This window comes from Hevea brasiliensis, chromosome 10, assembly GCF_030052815.1.
Source record: "Hevea brasiliensis isolate MT/VB/25A 57/8 chromosome 10, ASM3005281v1, whole genome shotgun sequence".
Classification (NCBI taxonomy): Eukaryota; Viridiplantae; Streptophyta; class Magnoliopsida; order Malpighiales; family Euphorbiaceae; genus Hevea; species Hevea brasiliensis.
The window spans coordinates 31,132,594-31,139,820 of record NC_079502.1 but is presented as its reverse complement, the minus strand read 5'-3'; the positions used below and the strand labels follow the sequence as shown (position 1 = coordinate 31,139,820).

Below are 7,227 nucleotides of genomic sequence, written 5' to 3'. Positions count from 1 at the left end.
ATGCGTCTTGGTTATTAGCAAGATTTAATAGTCTTGGGAAGGAGGACTTAAGGGCAGAGTCCACTATCTATTTATCCTGCGAAAATTTAATTTCATAACCTCTACCAATTACGTATCTCACATGATTTAGATGGGAAAAGCCTGAACCAACTAGACAAATCAAGTTTTGAATATCAGACCATAGAGCGGAACAGTGGAGCCCAAAGCCAGCAGAAGGCCACATTCAGGTTGGAAAACATATTTAGAATTCAAAACTCTAGCCCAAAGCGAGTCTTGTTGCTGCATAAGACACCACAGCCACTTGACGAGTAGAGCTTTATTATAGAGGGCGATATTTTTAATTCCCAAACCACCACTTGTTTTAGGCAGTAACAAAGTATGCCAGTTAACTAAATGTATGCCATACTTATTTTATAATTCTTATTAATGTATTATCAAATTTTTTATAAAAAAAAATTTGATAATACATTAATAAATTTATAAAAAATAATTATGACACGAGGATTTTACGAAATATGAAACCTTCTTCGTGATTAATATTTTCCTTTAGCTTTTACGTGTGTGTATTATTAGAATTATAATTCAAAATCTTTGCAGCATTTAGAAGTATTTTTCTAATTTGAATAGAATAAATATTTCTCAATAGGATAGAGGAATATTTCCTATATAAAGTAGAACTCTTATTTTAGTGCTATCCCTAAATTGAATATGATTTCTAATCATATTAGGATTGAAGGAATTATCACTATAAATATAAGAATGGTGAAAAAGGTTATTTGACTTTCAGCTCATTGCAGAGAGAGCCTTTGCCAATTTGGCTTTGCCCATTATTGATGGGCTTTTGCCCATTGCAATCCCATGAAGGGAAAGAGACTTCAGCATAAAGTAAAGAAATGACATAGAATTCAATAGAGAGTAATTCTTGTTCATTGATAAAAAGACTCTTACCCATATAATTAAAGTTGAAGACATCCTTTATGGTGTAATAGTTATAATAGTAAATACATTGAGTTATTTTTAGATAAGATTTAGAGAGATTAATTAATATATTTACTATGAGCAATTTGATGTAGTGTCGATTCTCTTAAGTGTAATTGAGTTAATGGATAATATAGTTTGAAATTTATAATTAATCATTTATTATTATTGAAAGCGAAATATGAAGTACCCGTGGACGTAATTCTATATGTAAAGGGTGAATCATTATTTTATTTTTTTGATGATTGACACATTTTTACAGTGTAATTTATCATTAATTAATCTAATTTAACATGCCACTAAAAGACCTTATTGGGAGAAATATTAACGGTCAAGAACGTGAAAGAGATAAGATAGGCGGTTGGTCAGATGTGAGACGTGTCGAAGTGGATGTTGTCAAGTTCTTGTGGGCTGTCGCCCAATTCATAACAAAATTGCCGGTTGCTGTTGGTAGAAATTGTAAGGTCTTTGCCCCACACAGGTGGCATTCAAATAACTTTTGGATGAAAATTTAATAATTTGAAATTATTAAAATTATAAGTGTTTTTATTAAAATTATGAATTATTATTAGACTTATAAATGTGAATCACATCTTATTAATATGGATTTAAAATAATTTATAAAATAATATTATTTGAAATTATTTTAAAAAAATTCTTAAAAACTAAAATGTTATTATTTACAATCAACCATTTGCTAGTTATTTATATTAAAAATCAAATGCAAATCTGTTATTTCAAATTTTCATATCCAGACAAAGCAGATTTTGAAATAAAGTTTAAATCCCTGGTGAAGATTTAATTAATTCAATTATAAACTTTTAATCTCAATTAATTTAAAATTTTTCTTATTTCAGCTTAGATTAGTTTTAACTTAATAAAATATATAATTTAAAAATTATATATATATATTTAATAAAATATATATTTAAAAATTATATATATATATATATATATATATATATATATATATATATATATATAAGTTACTTGTTATCATTGCAAAAAGAAATAAAAAAAAAAAAACTAAACATGATACATATTTATTTTTTAATTTCTATAATAAATATATGAATTATATCATTATTATTAAAAATATTTTTTATTGATTTGATTTAAGAGAAAATGAATTTAATATTATTAAATCGAATTTATTTACCAACATTTTTTAAAAAATACATTTATTTGTTGTAAACTCTTAAATCCTCCACTGGATATATATGTTTGTAAGTATTTTGAGTTTTTTTTTTTCCTTTGCTTAAAATCGTTTGTATAAAGTTTTTGTTTAATATTAGAAAAGTAAATTACATTGATAAGATTTTAACACTAATGCTCTATTCTAACTAGCTTTTTAATATCAACTTTAACCGTAAAATTGTAACACTTCTGCTCAAACTGACCTAAATAACATACTAGTGATGTGCTATATTAGATATAGTTACTAAGTTAGGATTGGACCCTTAAGTATGGTGGTTCGTTAATGTTTCGGCGGCTCCACTTGTCATTGTAACTCTTTAGTTATAGCTCATTAGTTCTACACACAATTTTCTGATCAGAGTAACTCTAATACCAATAGTAAAATCCCTACTTTAATTGACCCAAATAACTTTCAACCCTTAAAACACTGGTTTAAAATTATTAGCTTAAAATAGTATGGTAAATTAAGGTAAGAATTAAATAAAATCTTTGTATTCTTCGCATCCCGCCGATGTGAGACTTGATGTTACAAAAATTTTATTATGGCACTCATTTTATTTTTATTTTAAATTATATACATTATAAAATCCAATTGATTATAACTACACAATAAATGATATTGACAAAGTGTGTCCCTTTCCTTAGTGCAAGATCATGTAAAAAATATGGTTTTTTTATAAGTTAATTTTTTATTAATTTTATGATTAGAAAAAAAATTAGCTTGTCACTTCTCATTCTAAACTATAATTAATAGACTTTCTCATACATTCCAATCTAGAAGAGAGGATATTAAATAAAAAAATTTAACAAAAGAAAATACGAACATCAAGGAAAAAAAATTATAAAGTAGCAACATTAATTACACTCTCACCTGCATAAAAGCTGTAAAAAAGAGAAATTTTTACTTAAACTAGGCGTATCTATTATGAATGTAAGTGGGTCCTGGCGAGCTATATTAGTGATAAATTTTAGTAAGCACGTGGATCATGCATCCATCCATGATTCTGATTATATCTGTGGGCAAACGTTGAGCGTCTTCTGCACTTAATTTGAAAGACGAAAATCCTCCATCCCTCTTCCAAAATTTAGGTGCAATGGATTGTCTTTCTCCATGTTTTCTCTGCCTTACTTCTCCTTAACTACTATCTGCTAAGGAAATGGAAATCTAGAGCTAATTTCAAGGGCATAATAGCCCCCCAACTACAGGGTGCATGGCCTTTAACGGGTCATTTGGCCCTTTTATCAGGATCCCAACCTCCTCATGAAACTATGGGTGCTCTCGCTGACAAATATGGCCCAATTTTCACTATACGGGTAGGGGTACACACTGTTCTGCTGGTGAGTAGTTCGGAGGTGGCTAAGGAATTATTCACCGCCAATGATGTGAAAGTGACCTTCCGTCCTGCACTTGTAGCCGCAAAACTCATGGGCTACAACTATGCGTTGTTTCCTTTCAACCCCGGTGGTCCATATTGGCGTGAAGCGCGCAAGATATCCATCTCAGAACTTCTCTCTAACCGCCGGCCTGAGCTTCTCAAGCATATCAGAATCGGGGAAGTGGAAACTTTCATAAAAGAGTTGTACAAAGCATGGAAGGACAGAAAGACTGTTGAGATGAAGCAATGGTTCAGTGACTTAAATTTGAACGTCCTTCTTCGGATCATTATAGGCAAGAAATACTTTGGTGCTGGTGCTGTTGGTGATGAGAAAAAAGGGCGACGGTTCCAGGAGGGAATAACTATGCTTTTTCATTATTTGGGGACGCTTGTTTTAAGGGACGCTGTTCCTTTTCTTGGATGGATGGATGTGGGTGGACATGAGAAGGCAATGAAGAAAACTGCTAGAGAACTGGACAATGTTCTGGAAAAATGGCTACAAGAGCATGAACGGAAGAGGTATGGTGCTGAAGTAGAGAAAGACTTTATGGATGTTATGCTTTCAGTTCTTGATGGCAAAAGCCTTGAAGGCTATGATGCGGACACAATCAACAAAGCCACATCCTTGGTAATATATATTGAATATTTTGTTTTAATATATAATATTATAAATTTTGCTATTATAATTGGAAAATCAGTTAGGAAAAACTTAGCATGAGCCTATTATTAAGATTTTATATTATCCAAAATAATATTATGTTTTGCCTGAAACAAGACTAGTAAAATTATTTGCAGAGTATGATTGCCGGCAATGGGACTGTTACAGTTGCTATGACATGGGCACTCGCATTATTGCTGGACAAACAGTCTCTATTAAAAAAGGCCCAGTAAGAACTAGAAAAAAATGTCGGAAAGGAAAGACTAGTGAATGATGAAGATGTCAGCAGACTTGTTTATCTCCAGGCCATAGTTAAAGAAACACTACGACTCTACCCACCAGCATTCATCCCTGGACCCCGTCAATTTACTGAGGACTGCACTATAGGTGGCTATCATGTCCCAAAAAACACTTGGCTGATGGTGAACGTTTGGAAAATCCAAAGAGACCCTCGTGTGTGGCCAGAGCCAACGGAGTTCAAGCCAGAAAGGTTTCTAACAACCCATAAGAACTTTGATGTCAGGGGTCGAAATTTTGAGTTGCTTCCATTTGGAGGTGGCAGAAGAGCTTGCCCAGCAGCATCCTATGGCCTCCATATTATACTTTTGACATTGGTCACTTTACTGCAGGCTTTTGAAATTTCTACTCCCACAGATGCAGCTATTATTGATATGACTCCTGGCATTGGACTAACAAATATGAAAACTACCCCTCTGGAAGTTGTTGTCTCACCTCGCCTGCCACCCTGTTGTTATGAATAATAAAACGGAATCTAATGCAAGGGATAGCAGAAGAAGAGCAACGGCTTTTGCTATTCCCAAAATTTATATGTTTAATTAATAATTGTTAGCCACTTTGTACTTATGCAAATAAATACATGAGAAATTATAGTGTATATATTGGTTGTCGTTTCCTGTATGATTCCTCCAGTGTCCTGTACAGGTTGCGGTTATAACGTTATGACGTTTTCGTTTATGTATCCAAGAAACGAAGAAGGAAAAAGAAAACTATATATTATAAAAATATATAATATCAATGTATTGCAGCATCTTATTTTCTAATTAGTTGTTAGCTCTTTGTATCTTTAGTGAACCTTTTTTTTAATTTCTTTTTATAAGCCGAAATATTATTATTGAAAGTAAAACTGGAGAGGAAACGGTGGAAGCTTCAATTCTTAACAACAGGCAATACCCAACCTAAGAGCTCAATATCCTCCTAAACAAATAAAACAATAAAAAACAGAAGTACAAATACAAAGGAAAGCTACAAAATCATTATTATGGTTCGAGCCCTGTTTAGTTAAGCATTTGCAATTGAATTTACTTTTCAAAGGGTTTAAGCAGCAGCAACACGTGAGAGGGCTTTCATATTTTCTAAAATGGAATTGATTAATGAGAAAGGACGCCAAAAAGCAGTTTAGTATGCACTACCCACGAGAATGCGTTTTGGGAGTCAGATTCTGTTATAGCAGGCACGTAAATTTAAAGCACACATACAAATCGCACAATCACACAGTATAAAAAAAAGAAAAAGAATAATACAGGATTTAACGTGGTTCGACTATACATCCACAAGCAAGACAAGAGAAAAAGTTTCACTATGATGAAAAAAGTAAGATATATTACTCAGAACTCTCAAACCCTAACCCTAGTTTGTTTCCCGAATATCTCTCAACTCTACTGCAAAGGGCAGAGTATTATAATATTTATCGTGGTCCACCACAGATCTCACTTTTTATCTGAATCGGGTAGCAGTGTGAAGCTTTCAGGTTAGGTCACAATTCAAGTCCATGAAGACATATTCAAAATTCAAGCCACATAAAAATAACAATTCTTTCCCTTAGCTTTTCCTCTATTATCAACAAAATAACCACAAAATACTCTGTCTTGCCATATGCCCTTACAAGGCCACTATTGAGCACTACAAACATCAACCAAGTCTAGGCAATGCCTAAACTTGCTGACTAAGACTCCTTTGGTCATCATGTTTGTTGGATTATCATGTGTAGAGACTTTCTATACAACTACAGTCTCTTGAGATATAATGTTCCAAATGAAATGATATTTGACATTAATATGCTTAGTTCGCTCATGGTACATCTGATTCTGTGTGAGATGTATTGCACTCTGATTGTCACGAAATACTGTTGGTTTGTTTTGTGCTAACCCAAGATCACCCACTAAACCTTGTAAACATAAAACTTCCTTTACTGCCTATGTGGTTGACAAAGCAACTATAGCTTGCAATGTTACCTTCCAACTGATAGCACTTCAAGAGAGAGTAAACAAATAACCTATTACAGATCTTCTCTTGTCTAAATCCCCTACAAATTTTGAATCCCCATAGCTAAAAATTGAATGACTCATCTCAGCCCTATCGAATGTTAAACCAACATCTGTAGTACCCTTCAAATACCTCAAAATCTATTTCACTGCTTACCAATGCTCTTTCCCAGGAGATGCCATGTATCTACTCACAACACTAACTGTATGTGAAATGTCAGGTCGATTGCAAATCATAGCATACATAATGCTACCGACAGGACTCAAATAGGGAACACTGGACATGTGCTCCATCTCCTCATCTGTTGTTGGTGATGTGTTCGTAGATAACTTGAAATAGGCAATAAATGAAACAGTTACAGGCTTAGTATTATTCATGCTGAAATGCTTAATCACTTTCTCAACATAGGCCTACTGAGACAAGAAATATAACGGTCGGGCTCCAACCACTAGAGGAATTGTCCACTTTGGCCATAAGCCTCACGGTTTTGTCCCATAGGTGGAATGGAGAACTTCCCAGGAGATCACCCATCCTAGGATTTCTCTTAAGTGAGCACGCTTAACCCTAGAGTTTTTCCAACTCTCCAGGCCATTCTACCAAAATGCACCTCTAGTGATTAGTTTCCCCCATTTTATATATTATTACTTTTTGAACCCAAGACCATCTCCGTGCTTTGCCGATATGGGATTTGCCTAAGGGACCTTTCTCCCCTCCTTTAGGGAGTCAGCATCCTCG

At 33.4% G+C, this 7,227-nt stretch overlaps 1 pseudogene; it reads left to right on the top strand.

Moving 5' to 3' along the window:
• Positions 1-1,271: 1,271 nt before the first annotated feature.
• On the top strand, positions 1,272-5,104 carry LOC110648399 (cytochrome P450 CYP82D47-like; annotated as a pseudogene).
• Positions 5,105-7,227: the final 2,123 nt, after the last annotated feature.